At 49.8% G+C, this 19537-nt stretch overlaps 15 non-coding genes across 15 annotated transcripts; 10 read left to right on the plus strand and 5 right to left on the minus strand.

Moving 5' to 3' along the window:
* Window positions 1-7234: 7234 nt before the first annotated feature.
* On the plus strand, window positions 7235-7306 carry Trnap-ugg (transfer RNA proline (anticodon UGG)). Its single transcript has one exon. It is a non-coding gene; the product is annotated as a tRNA-Pro (tRNA).
* A 601-nt stretch (window positions 7307-7907) lies between these two features.
* Trnav-uac (transfer RNA valine (anticodon UAC)) lies at window positions 7908-7980 on the minus strand. Its single transcript has one exon. It is a non-coding gene; the product is annotated as a tRNA-Val (tRNA).
* A 235-nt stretch (window positions 7981-8215) lies between these two features.
* Window positions 8216-8287, plus strand: Trnap-cgg (transfer RNA proline (anticodon CGG)). Its single transcript has one exon. It is a non-coding gene; the product is annotated as a tRNA-Pro (tRNA).
* A 1647-nt stretch (window positions 8288-9934) lies between these two features.
* Trnap-ugg (transfer RNA proline (anticodon UGG)) lies at window positions 9935-10006 on the plus strand. The gene has a single exon. It is a non-coding gene; the product is annotated as a tRNA-Pro (tRNA).
* Window positions 10007-10607: 601 nt separating this feature from the next.
* On the minus strand, window positions 10608-10680 carry Trnav-uac (transfer RNA valine (anticodon UAC)). The gene has a single exon. It is a non-coding gene; the product is annotated as a tRNA-Val (tRNA).
* A 235-nt stretch (window positions 10681-10915) lies between these two features.
* On the plus strand, window positions 10916-10987 carry Trnap-cgg (transfer RNA proline (anticodon CGG)). The gene has a single exon. It is a non-coding gene; the product is annotated as a tRNA-Pro (tRNA).
* A 1647-nt stretch (window positions 10988-12634) lies between these two features.
* On the plus strand, window positions 12635-12706 carry Trnap-ugg (transfer RNA proline (anticodon UGG)). The gene has a single exon. It is a non-coding gene; the product is annotated as a tRNA-Pro (tRNA).
* A 601-nt stretch (window positions 12707-13307) lies between these two features.
* Trnav-uac (transfer RNA valine (anticodon UAC)) lies at window positions 13308-13380 on the minus strand. The gene has a single exon. It is a non-coding gene; the product is annotated as a tRNA-Val (tRNA).
* A 235-nt stretch (window positions 13381-13615) lies between these two features.
* On the plus strand, window positions 13616-13687 carry Trnap-cgg (transfer RNA proline (anticodon CGG)). The gene has a single exon. It is a non-coding gene; the product is annotated as a tRNA-Pro (tRNA).
* A 1646-nt stretch (window positions 13688-15333) lies between these two features.
* Window positions 15334-15405, plus strand: Trnap-ugg (transfer RNA proline (anticodon UGG)). Its single transcript has one exon. It is a non-coding gene; the product is annotated as a tRNA-Pro (tRNA).
* A 601-nt stretch (window positions 15406-16006) lies between these two features.
* On the minus strand, window positions 16007-16079 carry Trnav-uac (transfer RNA valine (anticodon UAC)). The gene has a single exon. It is a non-coding gene; the product is annotated as a tRNA-Val (tRNA).
* A 235-nt stretch (window positions 16080-16314) lies between these two features.
* On the plus strand, window positions 16315-16386 carry Trnap-cgg (transfer RNA proline (anticodon CGG)). Its single transcript has one exon. It is a non-coding gene; the product is annotated as a tRNA-Pro (tRNA).
* Window positions 16387-18032: 1646 nt separating this feature from the next.
* Window positions 18033-18104, plus strand: Trnap-ugg (transfer RNA proline (anticodon UGG)). The gene has a single exon. It is a non-coding gene; the product is annotated as a tRNA-Pro (tRNA).
* A 601-nt stretch (window positions 18105-18705) lies between these two features.
* Trnav-uac (transfer RNA valine (anticodon UAC)) lies at window positions 18706-18778 on the minus strand. The gene has a single exon. It is a non-coding gene; the product is annotated as a tRNA-Val (tRNA).
* Window positions 18779-19013: 235 nt separating this feature from the next.
* Trnap-cgg (transfer RNA proline (anticodon CGG)) lies at window positions 19014-19085 on the plus strand. Its single transcript has one exon. It is a non-coding gene; the product is annotated as a tRNA-Pro (tRNA).
* The last annotated feature ends 452 nt before the right edge of the window (window positions 19086-19537 follow it).

The following is a 19537-nucleotide window of genomic DNA, read 5'->3' on the forward strand; positions in this document are numbered from 1 at the left end:
GCCTGTGTGCCCACACTCCGGATCCGTAACCCACGATGGAAACGAGAATGGTGTTGTGGTACAATTTTATGGGTTCTGGTGGAAGGTGAAACCTACTGTGTCCTATCATGATGAGATTATTTAGAGCTTCAAGTGATCTTTGTGTAACTGTTTCGATGTGTTTGGCAAAGTTCCACCTTTCATCAATTGTTACTCCAAGGTATCGGGCCTCTCGACGCCGAATCACCGGTGAGCTCTCAATTCTTACCGTTGGATTCCTGGCCAATTGGCCTTTTAATAACAAGTATGTTGACTTGCTAGGCGCAATAGTCATTTTTGTGTTTTGGCACCACTGTGTAAGAATTGCTAATGTCCTATTAATTTTAGGTTCGAGGTCCTCGCGACTTCGGCCGCCAACCAGCAGAAGGAGGTCGTCAGCGTAAGCTATCGCCTCTAGCACATCCACACTATTTTCCAAGCTCTCCAGGAGAGGCTCCATATTGATATCCCAAAAGAGTGGCCCCAGGACAGAGCCCTGTGGACACCCCTTCGTGATTTTCTTACCAATTCGCTCGCTAGGGGACGATAGCCAGACCTCTCTTTCCATACAATAGCTCCTAAGACAGCCGTATAGCGGCCCTGGACACTCCTTCTCCCGCAAGCAGGAGAAGAGCGAAGGCCACCACAGGTTATCAAAGGCGCCACTGATGTCCACCATGACGCCAACTATGTACTTGTGCGGAGACGACCCACAGACCTCGGATGCGAGGGCAATTGCGTCACACGCAGATCGCCCCTGCCGAAAACCGAATTGTCTGTCGCTCATCCCGCACAACATCCGGTGTGCTGTCAGTCTATCAGCTAGTAACCTCTCCAGCAATTTGCCTAACAGGTCCAACAGACAGATAGGTCTGTAAGATTTTGCTTCTTTAGGGTCTTTGTCCCGCCCTTTTTTGATAATTACAACATTGGCCTGTTTCCAGATTTTGGGGAATGTTCTGAGGCGCAGGGCCTCGTTGTAAATTCTTGCTAAAGGTGTCACCAGTTGAGGAGCGAGGTATTGCACCACCTCCGCGATGATGCCGTCTGGTCCTGGGGCCTTTCCTTTCTTTAGTAATTTTATGTGGGCTGCCACTTCCTCTTCTGAAAAAGGGTACACCATGGTGTTATTCTCGTAGTCAGCCTGCATAGCCTGCCTAATTAGGCATTGTTCTTCTGTGTCCTCTTCCTCTTTATCATCAGGGAGGAGGGAGTGGAGAAGGACCTCAGCAGTTTCCTGCCAAGATCCAGTCATCCGGTTCCCGTCCCTGATAGTGGAGAGCACCATTGGCGACCTGATTTTCTCTCTTACTATTTTGTAAGGAGTGCCCCAGGGATCCATAGCCAATTGGCTGTGCACATATTTCTTCCAGCTTTCCAGTCTGACAGTTCGCAGTTCCTTCTGGAACTGCTCTTTAGCTTCCCTGTATGTTCGTAGCCATGTTTGTTTTTCTTCCCAGACGACACTTCGCTGGAAATACCTCCTCGCCCTCCTGACAGACTGACGCATCTGCCCCAGTTCCGCTGACCATGGTGATGGAGAAGCCGCAACGGCTCTCCTCCTGGTTGGTACGGCAGCCCTGACTGCCCTGGTAAGAGCGCCCACCAGATCTTCGGCGTGTTTGTCGATATCTTCGTCATCATCTGGCCATGTCGGAGTGTCAAACTCTCTTGCGAGGCGCTCCCAATTGGTCTTGTTATAGTTTAGTTGTACTTCCCACCCTATGTCCCAGTGGCACTCCCGATCTGAAATTGTAAATGTGATCAAGTTGTGATCGCTGGTTGTTTCTCCATCAGTGACAATCCAGTTTTGTATATTGGCAGCGATGTTGGTGGTCATCAACGTGATGTCGATATTAGTTCCATCTCCTCCCCCTCCTGTATAGGTGGGGGGGTTTCCTGGTCTATTGGCAATGAGGAGTTGTAGGGACATGATAGTCTCTTCCAGCTTGCCTCCTCTTTCATCTCGGGTGCCACTGTGCCACAGGGGGGATTTGGCGTTCGCGTCCGCCACCACAACTGCCTTTCTGCCCCTCAGCACCGTTGCCACCTGCGTGAGTTGGTCAAGGTAAACGTCAATGTCTGTACCGTATTGAAAATACATGTTTATTAAGTATATCACGCCAATTGGTGACTGAAGTTCGATGACATTGCAGTGATCGTCCGAAAGATGTGAGAGCACCGTTACTCGCAGTGCCTTGTTGGTTATTATGATGGTGGCTTTCGGGTCATCTCCGAAACTAACCACTTGCCAGCTCATGGCAGCAAAGGCTATATTCCCCGCAAGAGAGTATGGCTCCTGCAAACAGAGCACATCAAAGCTCCTCTCCTCCACCACTCTTCGAAGCTCCTGCATGACCAGCCTACTATTATGTGCATTTAGCTGCCCTATCTGTATTTCTGTAATTATGGGAAATATGTGTGTACATATGATGCTGGGAAGGTTTTCGTCCAGTCGTAGGCTATTCTCCCATTGGATAGGACAGACTGACTGTATATTTCATCTAAGTTGAAGGTCTCATTCCTTCTCTCAAACACCTTCTTTACTAGGTCACGCAGGGCGCCAAAGTCGGTGGGGAGATTCATAGTCTTTAGTTGTACCCTATCAACAGCCTCCATGACCGAGAAGGTGACCTTACGCCCGTACCTATGTCCTACCCGCACTAGATGTCGCAGTGCAGTGGTCAGGACAGCCGGCTCCTCCAGGCGGGATAATTGTAAAGAATGTTCAAGATTAGGGTATATTCTGATCGGATCAACCACTGTTCTCACAGCTGTTGGTTGTCTCGAATCAGTACTTGCGTTGGTGTTATTGGTTATTTGTGTATTTGAACTTGTAATTGTGTTGACCTGCACCGGCAATTCCAGTACAGGACTCCCCTGAACGAATGCTGGTCGGCCCACCGCTACAGGACGCCTGACTTGAGTTGCCTGATTTCCTGGCGTTCGTGATCCCCAGCAGTAGGGAGAGGGAGCTGCCGCTTGTTCTTGTGGATCCGTTTGGACACACGCATCCTTCATTCTCTTCCTACCATCTCTTCCTTCTGCAAGTGTTGCAAGGAACTGTTTGAACTGGGCTGCTCTTGCCGCGTCCCTTCTCCTCTTGCATGGGGATTTTCTTTTAGGCATCCTGGGTGCCGTAGTTGACTCAGCCATAGTCGGTTCTTGATATTAGCCTCTGCTCCAGCATCCTGTACGTTGGGCAGTTGCGACCAGAGGCATTACAGGTCTTTTTACCTCTTCTCATGCAGGGGATGCATATTGCAGATTTTGTGCAGTTTTTTCTAATGTGATTTTCTTCTCCACACCTGGAGCAAGCCAACTTCCTTTCACAATATTTATGCACATGGTCAAGATCGCCGCAATTATGGCAGCGAGGTACCACCAAAAAGTCCCGCACATTGATGGCGTGAAAGCCAATGTAGATTCTACCCATTGAGGTTAATCTCTTCCACATTTGGCCAGAGACTTCTGCTACATGATGTACAACGTCTTTGTCTCTTGGCCCCGTTTTAAATTTAAGTTTGAATTCGTTTTTAAATTCATCAGTACTCATATCATCAAAATTCTGATTTCGTATTGTTTCCTGGAGTTCATTATTATCAAATGTTACTGGTATGTCATACATAATAACAAGAGGATTTCTCTTTCTTGGTGGCTCACATTTTACTGCTTTACATAGTTTCTGGTTGTTTAGTATTTTATTCCGGTCATCCTCCGTTGCCACATCGACTATTACCACATTCTTTGTAGCTTTTACTTTATTTATTTTTATTTTATCTTTAGCAGGATTGATCGTTGTTGTAAAAATTTCCTGTACTTTCTTAGTGTCTTGACCGGGCAGTGGTCTCAAAAAGACAGCAGTATCCGGTCTTTGTGACACTTTTACTATGGTATCTCTTGTGGACTGGCTCTTAGGTGCCGTTTGAGCGACTACATTAGCCCATGATTTTGTTGGCTGCTTGCGCAGCCTTTCGTTTTCCTTCTGTAATTCTTCAACTCGCCCCTCGAGCTTCGCATGGGCGATAGCCCAGGAGGCGAGTTCATTTTTTAGGGTCATGATCGCAGCCTGGCTTATCTTTCCATTTTTTACATTGGCTTCCAGGTATTGTGTAATCCTGGCATGCCTCTCACTAATGCTTTCCTCGATCTGCCCCGTGCCCCCTGATGGGGAGGGAACAGTAAGCAAAGAAGCCCTCGAAGGCGCGCATGAATCGCTTGTCTCTGTCTCAGCCATGTTGTTGACAAGCGAAAAAAGGGGTTGGGAGCCCGTCTCTTGCTCCGGACCGGCTCCTCTGGCATGGGGGGGGGGACTCTTGCAGCTCGCCCACCGACCTCGCCCCTAGGTCAAGGGCACTCCAGAGCTGCAGGGTTCAGCGCGCCGTTGCCAGCGCACTGGTCCCCGTCGAAGGCCTCGTCGTCGACGATTTCACTCGACGCTCCTCGGCAAGTGCACCCCGCACTCCGGAGAGGCGGATGCACCCCTCGCCCTTCGCCGCCTACTAGCCCGAGTTTCCACCTGAAGGCCAAGGACCCACTCCTACTCAGGTGGTGGGTCGGTCCCCCAGTCGTTCGGCGGTCTGGGCCCATCTAACCTGGCCCAGGCGATGTCACCACCTCCTGGGTATGGCAGAACACGCCCCGGTTACCCAGGGGCGCGGCGAAGCACCCTTGCCGACTCGCGCCGCGATCCCACGCCGACAAACGAGGTCGCCGGCATGCAGAGCACCTGCTGGTCTGTGCCCTGCGAACAGAAAGGGACTGGTGTTCGGTCCCTTGACACAGCTCCCCCTGTGCCACGCACCCTTCGCTTTCGCATCGGGTTGGGTCGCAGCTCTCCCTTTTGTCGCAAGGCAGAACGCCAAGCTTAACATCTGGCACCACTGGAAGGCGGAAAGAGCCACTTGGGAAGGAGAGGCCATGAGAGACGCTTCACTTCCCCTGCGAGGACAGCCGCGGCACACCCGACTGGAAAGCGATACGCCCCAGTGCGAGCTTCCGTGCCCTACGGCGCGCCGGCAGCGGGCGGGCCCGCCCCGAAACGCGCCGTCAAACGACTGACCTCACGCCAGACTACCGAACATTATTTGCTAACTATCTTCGAGCGGTCCTAGTTAGACCTCCACTGAGTTGGGGGGTGCCTGGCACAGAGGGCACCCACCCCTCCTCCCCCGGCGGTGTCTGAGTTTCAACCGCCTACGATCTATTCTACTTCTGACCTCCGCGGATGGGAGAGCGCGTCGCAGATTGCGCGGATTTTATTTCTTTTTGCTTTTCCTTTTTCCTTTCTTTTTCTTTACCTAGAATTTATATTTCTTTTATCTTTCGCCTATGTGTTCCCATAATTTCATGCTATTAGTGAATATTACAAAAACACATGCAAATAAATAAATAACAACGCCTTCCACTACTGTTGATTCCTGTTTCTCCCACTTCCCTAAGCACCACAAGCTCGGTGGTGGTGAGGGGGACACTGTGGCCAGGCCTCACGTTTCGACCCCTGCCCACTTTGCCCCCCGAGCCCCAACCGGCCCACTAAAAAAAAAAAAAAAAAAAAAAAAAAAAAAAAAAAAAAAAAAAAAAAAAAAAAAAAAAAAAAAGGTATGATTCCTGCTTCGGGTGCAGGAGGTCCCGGGTTCAAATACCGGACGAGCCCTTGCGTTTTGTACAACGGTGTGGTAACAAATCGCATGGCGGCGGCTGTTTCGCGCATTTCCAGGCCTCCAAGTCAGCGCTAAAATCCGACAACCAGTTCTGAAACCGTTTCATGTTTCATTTGAGCCATGTGCACCCTGCTGATGGAACGTTTGAAGTTGATTTAAATGGTCACAGTAGAGATCGTAGCAAGTGTCTTGCTGAGTGCGACGAAAACGGGTTTCCGCCCGCAATCGGGCCGGGGACCATCTGCGTGTTCGGCACGGCGCCTGGGCTCGGCGGCAGCTGCTGCTCTTTCCTTCCTTACGAGATACCGTCGATTCGCGCAGTCGTTATTGCAAAAGATGTCACCAAAGGCAATCGCTTCGTTAGCGGCACTTTGCCTGGGCTCGGCGGCAGCTCTACATGTCGTTGCATATACCACCCGCCCCATATCCTCTCCATGTCTGACTCACTACCCCAAATGACACTGCAGTCGACGTGCTTATTACTATCGCTTTTGGAAGAACCAAGGCGCAGTATTCTAGTGTCGAACCGGTACTGCAAATTGGGATTAAGCAAAAATTTATTGTGTGGTCGAGCGACAGCCTCGGCTCGCTCTTCCTACATGATCGCTTCTTGTGCGGAATAATTCCTAGCTCGCCGATGGCTTCAGAGTTGGTCTTCTCGAAGTTTTGCTTTCGCACAGCATTCCGCAATCTTTTCGTTATGAGTTGTGTGCTTCGGTTTCCCGACTTTCTTGTGTTTAGTGCGTTTGGCTTCTCTTAACCCTTAGCCACCGCTTGCCGAAATTTCCACACTCTCATCTGTCGATCTGCAGAGCTCGATGAAGGCATCGCGGCCGTTCCTGAGCTCGTGGAACGGTCGAATCTGTAGTTGTTTCCAGATCTCTCCCACACATCGGCCTCCCAGAAGCTTGGATTACAGAAGTACGCCACTACTCCCAGCCGGAGATTCACGATTGAAAGCAGAATGACATGAGCTACACGCAGCTCCGATTTTTTTTTTTTTTTGTGTCTGACCTACTTTGAAAGACTTTGTAGTCGATTTACTTACTACTATCGCTGTTGGAAACCAGGTGATAACCGCACAGTATTTTAGAGACGATCAGGTAATGAAAATTTAGAATAAGTAAAATAGTATCAAAAGAAGTTGTGTGGTGGAGCAGCACATGCAATTCACGCTTCCTAGATAATCGTTACTGCATAGAATAATTCTTTTGTCTGCGGCGTCTTCAGTATCCGTCTTCTGGAAATTTTGCTTGCAGTATATTGTGCAATCTTTTCGTTATGAGTTGGTGCTTGGTTTCCCGATGTTCTTTTGTTTAGTGCATTCGCCTTCTCTTAACCCTGAGAAACCACATTCCGAAACTGAGGCACTGCCGGCTGTTCATAAGCAGTGCTCGATGAAGTTATTTCACTTTTTATTCGTTGCCTTTAATATTCTTCTCATCAGTGGTGAGTGCTGCCTGCAGAAAGCGTTTATCTTGCGAATTCGCGTGGAAGTTTGTGTTCCCTGTGAGGCCCACTACTTGGGATTAACTTGACTGCTCCAGCCAGGTGGCTCGTTGGTCTAGGGGTATGATTCCTGCTTTGGGTGCAGGAGGTCCCGGTTTCAAATCCCGGACGAGCCCTGCCATTTTGACCGTGCTGAAGCGTAGGTGGAACTCAGCCCCGGTTGCAGCTCCTCAATGAAGAGTAGACGCCTGTTATAGCACGTGGATATAACAAGAATGCGGCACCAGTAAAGTACGTAGGTGGAATTCGGTAGAAAGGCAGACGGTAATTTTGCATGCAACGGAAAACAAGGTTGTCTTTGCGGGATATGTGCACCGTGAGTGGAGATTCAGCTTAATTGTGCGACAGTCTACCCTCATCTTACTAGCGACGGCAACAACCAAGGGGTGGCATGTAAGATTGAGCGTGGCTAAGAGTTTCTCATTATTAGTTAGCATCACACTTTGACAGAGCTGTGACAAGGCGAGTAGGGTGGGCTCAGGAAAGCCAGTAGCAAGCGCACTTGAAGTAGCCCTGAAGAACCGGATTATAAATTTTGCCAGCCATAATGGAGCTAGGGGCGTTCTCAGTTACCAAATACCGGTGCAATAAGAGAGCAACAGTATTTGACAGTAAAATGACGCCCTATCCGTCTAGCATACAACATTGCTTGTCTCTGCATACGCGGACGTGAGGTCATCACGGAAATGAAATCCGAAATATAGATTAAAATTGTTGTGTTCCCGCCCGGGATCGAACCGGGGACCTTCTGCGTGTAAAGCAGACGTGATAACCGCTACACCACGGAAACGACGGTTCTTTTCATGTACCACCCGGAGACTCGTAATAGCAACAGTTTTTCTTCTGTGTTAGCAAGGGCATCGGCTACGAGCTCCCTCCGATTCGTGAAGTTCCTGTAGTAAAAGACGTCGATGGAAACAATCCAACCGCGACAGACAGGGAGAACGCTGGCTGAGCTGCAGCCCTACATGGTGAGACCATCAAAGGTGGCGTCCTTCACATGCAGTGCGTTTTCGGAACGAATAGGCTCGTTGGTCTAGGGGTATGATTCCTGCTTCGGGTGCAGGAGGTCCCGGGTTCAAATACCGGACGAGCCCTTGCGTTTTGTACAACGGTGTGGTAACAAATCGCATGGCGGCGGCTGTTTCGCGCATTTCCAGGCCTCCAAGTCAGCGCTAAAATCCGACAACCAGTTCTGAAACCGTTTCATGTTTCATTTGAGCCATGTGCACCCTGCTGATGGAACGTTTGAAGTTGATTTAAATGGTCACAGTAGAGATCGTAGCAAGTGTCTTGCTGAGTGCGACGAAAACGGGTTTCCGCCCGCAATCGAGCCGGGGACCTTCTGCGTGTTCGGCACGGCGCCTGGGCTCGGCGGCAGCTGCTGCTCTTTCCTTCCTTACGAGATACCGTCGATTCGCGCAGTCGTTATTGCAAAAGATGTCACCAAAGGCAATCGCTTCGTTAGCGGCACTTTGCCTGGGCTCGGCGGCAGCTCTACATGAAGGCACCAGCAGCCCAGCCAGGCCGCCGCCGGCACCGGTGCGCCACAGGGCAAGGAGCCGGCGGCCGCCCTGCAATGCCCCTGTCGTTGCATATTCCACCCGCCCCATATCCTCTCCATGTCTGACTCACTACCCCAAATGACACTGCAGTCGACGTGCTTATTACTATCGCTTTTGGAAGAACCAAGGCGCAGTATTCTAGTGTCGAACCGGTACTGCAAATTGGGATTAAGCAAAAATTTATTGTGTGGTCGAGCGACAGCCTCGGCTCGCTCTTCCTACATGAGCGCTTCTTGTGCGGAATAATTCCTAGCTCGCCGATGGCTTCAGAGTTGGTCTTCTCGAAGTTTTGCTTTCGCACTGCATTCCGCAATCTTTTCGTTATGAGTTGTGTGCTTCGGTTTCCCGACTTTCTTGTGTTTAGTGCGTTTGGCTTCTCTTAACCCTTAGCCACCGCTTGCCGAAATTTCCACACTATCATCTGTCGATCTGCAGAGTTCGATGAAGGCATCGCGGCCGTTCCTGAGCTCGTGGAACGGTCGAATCTGTAGTTGTTTCCAGATCTCTCCCACACAACAGCCTCCCAGAAGCTTGGATTACAGAAGTACGCCACTACTCCCAGCCAGAGATTCACGATTGAAAGCAGAATGACATGAGCTACACGCAGCTCCGATTTTTTTTTTTTTTTTTTGTGTCTGACCTACTTTGAAAGACTTTGTAGTCGATTTACTTACTACTATCGCTGTTGGAAACCAGGTGATAACCGCACAGTATTTTAGAGACGATCAGGTAATGAAAATTTAGAATAAGTAAAATAGTATCAAAAGAAGTTGTGTGGTGGAGCAGCACATGCAATTCACGCTTCCTAGATAATCGTTACTGCATAGAATAATTCTTTTGTCTGCGGCGTCTTCAGTATCCGTCTTCTGGAAATTTTGCTTGCAGTATATTGTGCAATCTTTTCGTTATGAGTTGGTGCTTGGTTTCCCGATGTTCTTTTGTTTAGTGCATTCGCCTTCTCTTAACCCTGAGAAACCACATTCCGAAACTGAGGCACTGCCGGCTGTTCATAAGCAGTGCTCGATGAAGTTATTTCACTTTTTATTCGTTGCCTTTAATATTCTTCTCATCAGTGGTGAGTGCTGCCTGCAGAAAGCGTTTATCTTGCGAATTCGCGTGGAAGTTTGTGTTCCCTGTGAGGCCCACTACTTGGGATTAACTTGACTGCTCCAGCCAGGTGGCTCGTTGGTCTAGGGGTATGATTCCTGCTTTGGGTGCAGGAGGTCCCGGTTTCAAATCCCGGACGAGCCCTGCCATTTTGACCGTGCTGAAGCGTAGGTGGAACTCAGCCCCGGTTGCAGCTCCTCAATGAAGAGTAGACGCCTGTTATAGCACGTGGATATAACAAGAATGCGGCACCAGTAAAGTACGTAGGTGGAATTCGGTAGAAAGGCAGACGGTAATTTTGCATGCAACGGAAAACAAGGTTGTCTTTGCGGGATATGTGCACCGTGAGTGGAGATTCAGCTTAATTGTGCGACAGTCTACCCTCATCTTACTAGCGACGGCAACAACCAAGGGGTGGCATGTAAGATTGAGCGTGGCTAAGAGTTTCTCATTATTAGTTAGCATCACACTTTGACAGAGCTGTGACAAGGCGAGTAGGGTGGGCTCAGGAAAGCCAGTAGCAGGCGCACTTGAAGTAGCCCTGAAGAACCGGATTATAAATTTTGCCAGCCATAATGGAGCTAGGGGCGTTCTCAGTTACCAAATACCGGTGCAATAAGAGAGCAACAGTATTTGACAGTAAAATGACGCCCTATCCGTCTAGCATACAACATTGCTTGTCTCTGCATACGCGGACGTGAGGTCATCACGGAAATGAAATCCGAAATATAGATTAAAATTGTTGTGTTCCCGCCCGGGATCGAACCGGGGACCTTCTGCGTGTAAAGCAGACGTGATAACCGCTACACCACGGAAACGACGGTTCTTTTCATGTACCACCCGGAGACTCGTAATAGCAACAGTTTTTCTTCTGTGTTAGCAAGGGCATCGGCTACGAGCTCCCTCCGATTCGTGAAGTTCCTGTAGTAAAAGACGTCGATGGAAACAATCCAACCGCGACAGACAGGGAGAACGCTGGCTGAGCTGCAGCCCTACATGGTGAGACCATCAAAGGTGGCGTCATTCACATGCAGTGCGTTTTCGGAACGAATAGGCTCGTTGGTCTAGGGGTATGATTCCTGCTTCGGGTGCAGGAGGTCCCGGGTTCAAATACCGGACGAGCCCTTGCGTTTTGTACAACGGTGTGGTAACAAATCGCATGGCGGCGGCTGTTTCGCGCATTTCCAGGCCTCCAAGTCAGCGCTAAAATCCGACAACCAGTTCTGAAACCGTTTCATGTTTCATTTGAGCCATGTGCACCCTGCTGATGGAACGTTTGAAGTTGATTTAAATGGTCACAGTAGAGATCGTAGCAAGTGTCTTGCTGAGTGCGACGAAAACGGGTTTCCGCCCGCAATCGAGCCGGGGACCTTCTGCGTGTTCGGCACGGCGCCTGGGCTCGGCGGCAGCTGCTGCTCTTTCCTTCCTTACGAGATACCGTCGATTCGCGCAGTCGTTATTGCAAAAGATGTCACCAAAGGCAATCGCTTCGTTAGCGGCACTTTGCCTGGGCTCGGCGGCAGCTCTACATGAAGGCACCAGCAGCCCAGCCAGGCCGCCGCCGGCACCGGTGCGCCACAGGGCAAGGAGCCGGCGGCCGCCCTGCAATGCCCCTGTCGTTGCATATTCCACCCGCCCCATATCCTCTCCATGTCTGACTCACTACCCCAAATGACACTGCAGTCGACGTGCTTATTACTATCGCTTTTGGAAGAACCAAGGCGCAGTATTCTAGTGTCGAACCGGTACTGCAAATTGGGATTAAGCAAAAATTTATTGTGTGGTCGAGCGACAGCCTCGGCTCGCTCTTCCTACATGAGCGCTTCTTGTGCGGAATAATTCCTAGCTCGCCGATGGCTTCAGAGTTGGTCTTCTCGAAGTTTTGCTTTCGCACTGCATTCCGCAATCTTTTCGTTATGAGTTGTGTGCTTCGGTTTCCCGACTTTCTTGTGTTTAGTGCGTTTGGCTTCTCTTAACCCTTAGCCACCGCTTGCCGAAATTTCCACACTATCATCTGTCGATCTGCAGAGTTCGATGAAGGCATCGCGGCCGTTCCTGAGCTCGTGGAACGGTCGAATCTGTAGTTGTTTCCAGATCTCTCCCACACAACAGCCTCCCAGAAGCTTGGATTACAGAAGTACGCCACTACTCCCAGCCAGAGATTCACGATTGAAAGCAGAATGACATGAGCTACACGCAGCTCCGATTTTTTTTTTTTTTTTTTGTGTCTGACCTACTTTGAAAGACTTTGTAGTCGATTTACTTACTACTATCGCTGTTGGAAACCAGGTGATAACCGCACAGTATTTTAGAGACGATCAGGTAATGAAAATTTAGAATAAGTAAAATAGTATCAAAAGAAGTTGTGTGGTGGAGCAGCACATGCAATTCACGCTTCCTAGATAATCGTTACTGCATAGAATAATTCTTTTGTCTGCGGCGTCTTCAGTATCCGTCTTCTGGAAATTTTGCTTGCAGTATATTGTGCAATCTTTTCGTTATGAGTTGGTGCTTGGTTTCCCGATGTTCTTTTGTTTAGTGCATTCGCCTTCTCTTAACCCTGAGAAACCACATTCCGAAACTGAGGCACTGCCGGCTGTTCATAAGCAGTGCTCGATGAAGTTATTTCACTTTTTATTCGTTGCCTTTAATATTCTTCTCATCAGTGGTGAGTGCTGCCTGCAGAAAGCGTTTATCTTGCGAATTCGCGTGGAAGTTTGTGTTCCCTGTGAGGCCCACTACTTGGGATTAACTTGACTGCTCCAGCCAGGTGGCTCGTTGGTCTAGGGGTATGATTCCTGCTTTGGGTGCAGGAGGTCCCGGTTTCAAATCCCGGACGAGCCCTGCCATTTTGACCGTGCTGAAGCGTAGGTGGAACTCAGCCCCGGTTGCAGCTCCTCAATGAAGAGTAGACGCCTGTTATAGCACGTGGATATAACAAGAATGCGGCACCAGTAAAGTACGTAGGTGGAATTCGGTAGAAAGGCAGACGGTAATTTTGCATGCAACGGAAAACAAGGTTGTCTTTGCGGGATATGTGCACCGTGAGTGGAGATTCAGCTTAATTGTGCGACAGTCTACCCTCATCTTACTAGCGACGGCAACAACCAAGGGGTGGCATGTAAGATTGAGCGTGGCTAAGAGTTTCTCATTATTAGTTAGCATCACACTTTGACAGAGCTGTGACAAGGCGAGTAGGGTGGGCTCAGGAAAGCCAGTAGCAGGCGCACTTGAAGTAGCCCTGAAGAACCGGATTATAAATTTTGCCAGCCATAATGGAGCTAGGGGCGTTCTCAGTTACCAAATACCGGTGCAATAAGAGAGCAACAGTATTTGACAGTAAAATGACGCCCTATCCGTCTAGCATACAACATTGCTTGTCTCTGCATACGCGGACGTGAGGTCATCACGGAAATGAAATCCGAAATATAGATTAAAATTGTTGTGTTCCCGCCCGGGATCGAACCGGGGACCTTCTGCGTGTAAAGCAGACGTGATAACCGCTACACCACGGAAACGACGGTTCTTTTCATGTACCACCCGGAGACTCGTAATAGCAACAGTTTTTCTTCTGTGTTAGCAAGGGCATCGGCTACGAGCTCCCTCCGATTCGTGAAGTTCCTGTAGTAAAAGACGTCGATGGAAACAATCCAACCGCGACAGACAGGGAGAACGCTGGCTGAGCTGCAGCCCTACATGGTGAGACCATCAAAGGTGGCGTCATTCACATGCAGTGCGTTTTCGGAACGAATAGGCTCGTTGGTCTAGGGGTATGATTCCTGCTTCGGGTGCAGGAGGTCCCGGGTTCAAATACCGGACGAGCCCTTGCGTTTTGTACAACGGTGTGGTAACAAATCGCATGGCGGCGGCTGTTTCGCGCATTTCCAGGCCTCCAAGTCAGCGCTAAAATCCGACAACCAGTTCTGAAACCGTTTCATGTTTCATTTGAGCCATGTGCACCCTGCTGATGGAACGTTTGAAGTTGATTTAAATGGTCACAGTAGAGATCGTAGCAAGTGTCTTGCTGAGTGCGACGAAAACGGGTTTCCGCCCGCAATCGAGCCGGGGACCTTCTGCGTGTTCGGCACGGCGCCTGGGCTCGGCGGCAGCTGCTGCTCTTTCCTTCCTTACGAGATACCGTCGATTCGCGCAGTCGTTATTGCAAAAGATGTCACCAAAGGCAATCGCTTCGTTAGCGGCACTTTGCCTGGGCTCGGCGGCAGCTCTACATGAAGGCACCAGCAGCCCAGCCAGGCCGCCGCCGGCACCGGTGCGCCACAGGGCAAGGAGCCGGCGGCCGCCCTGCAATGCCCCTGTCGTTGCATATTCCACCCGCCCCATATCCTCTCCATGTCTGACTCACTACCCCAAATGACACTGCAGTCGACGTGCTTATTACTATCGCTTTTGGAAGAACCAAGGCGCAGTATTCTAGTGTCGAACCGGTACTGCAAATTGGGATTAAGCAAAAATTTATTGTGTGGTCGAGCGACAGCCTCGGCTCGCTCTTCCTACATGAGCGCTTCTTGTGCGGAATAATTCCTAGCTCGCCGATGGCTTCAGAGTTGGTCTTCTCGAAGTTTTGCTTTCGCACTGCATTCCGCAATCTTTTCGTTATGAGTTGTGTGCTTCGGTTTCCCGACTTTCTTGTGTTTAGTGCGTTTGGCTTCTCTTAACCCTTAGCCACCGCTTGCCGAAATTTCCACACTATCATCTGTCGATCTGCAGAGTTCGATGAAGGCATCGCGGCCGTTCCTGAGCTCGTGGAACGGTCGAATCTGTAGTTGTTTCCAGATCTCTCCCACACAACAGCCTCCCAGAAGCTTGGATTACAGAAGTACGCCACTACTCCCAGCCGGAGATTCACGATTGAAAGCAGAATGACATGAGCTACACGCAGCTCCGATTTTTTTTTTTTTTTTTGTGTCTGACCTACTTTGAAAGACTTTGTAGTCGATTTACTTACTACTATCGCTGTTGGAAACCAGGTGATAACCGCACAGTATTTTAGAGACGATCAGGTAATGAAAATTTAGAATAAGTAAAATAGTATCAAAAGAAGTTGTGTGGTGGAGCAGCACATGCAATTCACGCTTCCTAGATAATCGTTACTGCATAGAATAATTCTTTTGTCTGCGGCGTCTTCAGTATCCGTCTTCTGGAAATTTTGCTTGCAGTATATTGTGCAATCTTTTCGTTATGAGTTGGTGCTTGGTTTCCCGATGTTCTTTTGTTTAGTGCATTCGCCTTCTCTTAACCCTGAGAAACCACATTCCGAAACTGAGGCACTGCCGGCTGTTCATAAGCAGTGCTCGATGAAGTTATTTCACTTTTTATTCGTTGCCTTTAATATTCTTCTCATCAGTGGTGAGTGCTGCCTGCAGAAAGCGTTTATCTTGCGAATTCGCGTGGAAGTTTGTGTTCCCTGTGAGGCCCACTACTTGGGATTAACTTGACTGCTCCAGCCAGGTGGCTCGTTGGTCTAGGGGTATGATTCCTGCTTTGGGTGCAGGAGGTCCCGGGTTCAAATCCCGGACGAGCCCTGCCATTTTGACCGTGCTGAAGCGTAGGTGGAACTCAGCCCCGGTTGCAGCTCCTCAATGAAGAGTAGACGCCTGTTATAGCACGTGGATATAACAAGAATGCGGCACCAGTAAAGTACGTAGGTGGAATTCGGTAGAAAGGCAGACGGTAATTTTGCATGCAACGGAAAACAAGGTTGTCTTTGCGGGATATGTGCACCGTGAGTGGAGATTCAGCTTAATTGTGCGACAGTCTACCCTCATCTTACTAGCGACGGCAACAACCAAGGGGTGGCATGTAAGATTGAGCGTGGCTAAGAGTTTCTCATTATTAGTTAGCATCACACTTTGACAGAGCTGTGACAAGGCGAGTAGGGTGGGCTCAGGAAAGCCAGTAGCAAGCGCACTTGAAGTAGCCCTGAAGAACCGGATTATAAATTTTGCCAGCCATAATGGAGCTAGGGGCGTTCTCAGTTACCAAATACCGGTGCAATAAGAGAGCAACAGTATTTGACAGTAAAATGACGCCCTATCCGTCTAGCATACAACATTGCTTGTCTCTGCATACGCGGACGTGAGGTCATCACGGAAATGAAATCCGAAATATAGATTAAAATTGTTGTGTTCCCGCCCGGGATCGAACCGGGGACCTTCTGCGTGTAAAGCAGACGTGATAACCGCTACACCACGGAAACGACGGTTCTTTTCATGTACCACCCGGAGACTCGTAATAGCAACAGTTTTTCTTCTGTGTTAGCAAGGGCATCGGCTACGAGCTCCCTCCGATTCGTGAAGTTCCTGTAGTAAAAGACGTCGATGGAAACAATCCAACCGCGACAGACAGGGAGAACGCTGGCTGAGCTGCAGCCCTACATGGTGAGACCATCAAAGGTGGCGTCATTCACATGCAGTGCGTTTTCGGAACGAATAGGCTCGTTGGTCTAGGGGTATGATTCCTGCTTCGGGTGCAGGAGGTCCCGGGTTCAAATACCGGACGAGCCCTTGCGTTTTGTACAACGGTGTGGTAACAAATCGCATGGCGGCGGCTGTTTCGCGCATTTCCAGGCCTCCAAGTCAGCGCTAAAATCCGACAACCAGTTCTGAAACCGTTTCATGTTTCATTTGAGCCATGTGCACCCTGCTGATGGAACGTTTGAAGTTGATTTAAATGGTCACAGTAGAGATCGTAGCAAGTGTCTTGCTGAGTGCGACGAAAACGGGTTTCCGCCCGCAATCGAGCCGGGGACCTTCTGCGTGTTCGGCACGGCGCCTGGGCTCGGCGGCAGCTGCTGCTCTTTCCTTCCTTACGAGATACCGTCGATTCGCGCAGTCGTTATTGCAAAAGATGTCACCAAAGGCAATCGCTTCGTTAGCGGCACTTTGCCTGGGCTCGGCGGCAGCTCTACATGAAGGCACCAGCAGCCCAGCCAGGCCGCCGCCGGCACCGGTGCGCCACAGGGCAAGGAGCCGGCGGCCGCCCTGCAATGCCCCTGTCGTTGCATATTCCACCCGCCCCATATCCTCTCCATGTCTGACTCACTACCCCAAATGACACTGCAGTCGACGTGCTTATTACTATCGCTTTTGGAAGAACCAAGGCGCAGTATTCTAGTGTCGAACCGGTACTGCAAATTGGGATTAAGCAAAAATTTATTGTGTGGTCGAGCGACAGCCTCGGCTCGCTCTTCCTACATGAGCGCTTCTTGTGCGGAATAATTCCTAGCTCGCCGATGGCTTCAGAGTTGGTCTTCTCGAAGTTTTGCTTTCGCACTGCATTCCGCAATCTTTTCGTTATGAGTTGTGTGCTTAGGTTTCCCGACTTTCTTGTGTTTAGTGCGTTTGGCTTCTCTTAACCCTTAGCCACCGCTTGCCGAAATTTCCACACTATCATCTGTCGATCTGCAGAGTTCGATGAAGGCATCGCGGCCGTTCCTGAGCTCGTGGAACGGTCGAATCTGTAGTTGTTTCCAGATCTCTCCCACACAACAGCCTCCCAGAAGCTTGGATTACAGAAGTACGCCACTACTCCCAGCCGGAGATTCACGATTGAAAGCAGAATGACATGAGCTACACGCAGCTCCGATTTTTTTTTTTTTTTTTGTGTCTGACCTACTTTGAAAGACTTTGTAGTCGATTTACTTACTACTATCGCTGTTGGAAACCAGGTGATAACCGCACAGTATTTTAGAGACGATCAGGTAATGAAAATTTAGAATAAGTAAAATAGTATCAAAAGAAGTTGTGTGGTGGAGCAGCACATGCAATTCACGCTTCCTAGATAATCGTTACTGCATAGAATAATTCTTTTGTCTGCGGCGTCTTCAGTATCCGTCTTCTGGAAATTTTGCTTGCAGTATATTGTGCAATCTTTTCGTTATGAGTTGGTGCTTGGTTTCCCGATGTTCTTTTGTTTAGTGCATTCGCCTTCTCTTAACCCTGAGAAACCACATTCCGAAACTGAGGCACTGCCGGCTGTTCATAAGCAGTGCTCGATGAAGTTATTTCACTTTTTATTCGTTGCCTTTAATATTCTTCTCATCAGTGGTGAGTGCTGCCTGCAGAAAGCGTTTATCTTGCGAATTCGCGTGGAAGTTTGTGTTCCCTGTGAGGCCCACTACTTGGGATTAACTTGACTGCTCCAGCCAGGTGGCTCGTTGGTCTAGGGGTATGATTCCTGCTTTGGGTGCAGGAGGTCCCGGGTTCAAATCCCGGACGAGCCCTGCCATTTTGACCGTGCTGAAGCGTAGGTGGAACTCAGCCCCGGTTGCAGCTCCTCAATGAAGAGTAGACGCCTGTTATAGCACGTGGATATAACAAGAATGCGGCACCAGTAAAGTACGTAGGTGGAATTCGGTAGAAAGGCAGACGGTAATTTTGCATGCAACGGAAAACAAGGTTGTCTTTGCGGGATATGTGCACCGTGAGTGGAGATTCAGCTTAATTGTGCGACAGTCTACCCTCATCTTACTAGCGACGGCAACAACCAAGGGGTGGCATGTAAGATTGAGCGTGGCTAAGAGTTTCTCATTATTAGTTAGCATCACACTTTGACAGAGCTGTGACAAGGCGAGTAGGGTGGGCTCAGGAAAGCCAGTAGCAAGCGCACTTGAAGTAGCCCTGAAGAACCGGATTATAAATTTTGCCAGCCATAATGGAGCTAGGGGCGTTCTCAGTTACCAAATACCGGTGCAATAAGAGAGCAACAGTATTTGACAGTAAAATGACGCCCTATCCGTCTAGCATACAACATTGCTTGTCTCTGCATACGCGGACGTGAGGTCATCACGGAAATGAAATCCGAAATATAGATTAAAATTGTTGTGTTCCCGCCCGGGATCGAACCGGGGACCTTCTGCGTGTAAAGCAGACGTGATAACCGCTACACCACGGAAACGACGGTTCTTTTCATGTACCACCCGGAGACTCGTAATAGCAACAGTTTTTCTTCTGTGTTAGCAAGGGCATCGGCTACGAGCTCCCTCCGATTCGTGAAGTTCCTGTAGTAAAAGACGTCGATGGAAACAATCCAACCGCGACAGACAGGGAGAACGCTGGCTGAGCTGCAGCCCTACATGATGAGACCATCAAAGGTGGCGTCATTCACATGCAGTGCGTTTTCGGAACGAATAGGCTCGTTGGTCTAGGGGTATGATTCCTGCTTCGGGTGCAGGAGGTCCCGGGTTCAAATACCGGACGAGCCCTTGCGTTTTGTACAACGGTGTGGTAACAAATCGCATGGCGGCGGCTGTTTCGCGCATTTCCAGGCCTCCAAGTCAGCGCTAAAATCCGACAACCAGTTCTGAAACCGTTTCATGTTTCATTTGAGCCATGTGCACCCTGCTGATGGAACGTTTGAAGTTGATTTAAATGGTCACAGTAGAGATCGTAGCAAGTGTCTTGCTGAGTGCGACGAAAACGGGTTTCCGCCCGCAATCGAGCCGGGGACCTTCTGCGTGTTCGGCACGGCGCCTGGGCTCGGCGGCAGCTGCTGCTCTTTCCTTCCTTACGAGATACCGTCGATTCGCGCAGTCGTTATTGCAAAAGATGTCACCAAAGGCAATCGCTTCGTTAGCGGCACTTTGCCTGGGCTCGGCGGCAGCTCTACATGAAGGCACCAGCAGCCCAGCCAGGCCGCCGCCGGCACCGGTGCGCC

The sequence above is a fragment of the Schistocerca serialis genome, chromosome 2 (assembly GCF_023864345.2).
Source record: "Schistocerca serialis cubense isolate TAMUIC-IGC-003099 chromosome 2, iqSchSeri2.2, whole genome shotgun sequence".
In the NCBI taxonomy this organism is placed as follows: domain Eukaryota; kingdom Metazoa; phylum Arthropoda; class Insecta; order Orthoptera; family Acrididae; genus Schistocerca; species Schistocerca serialis.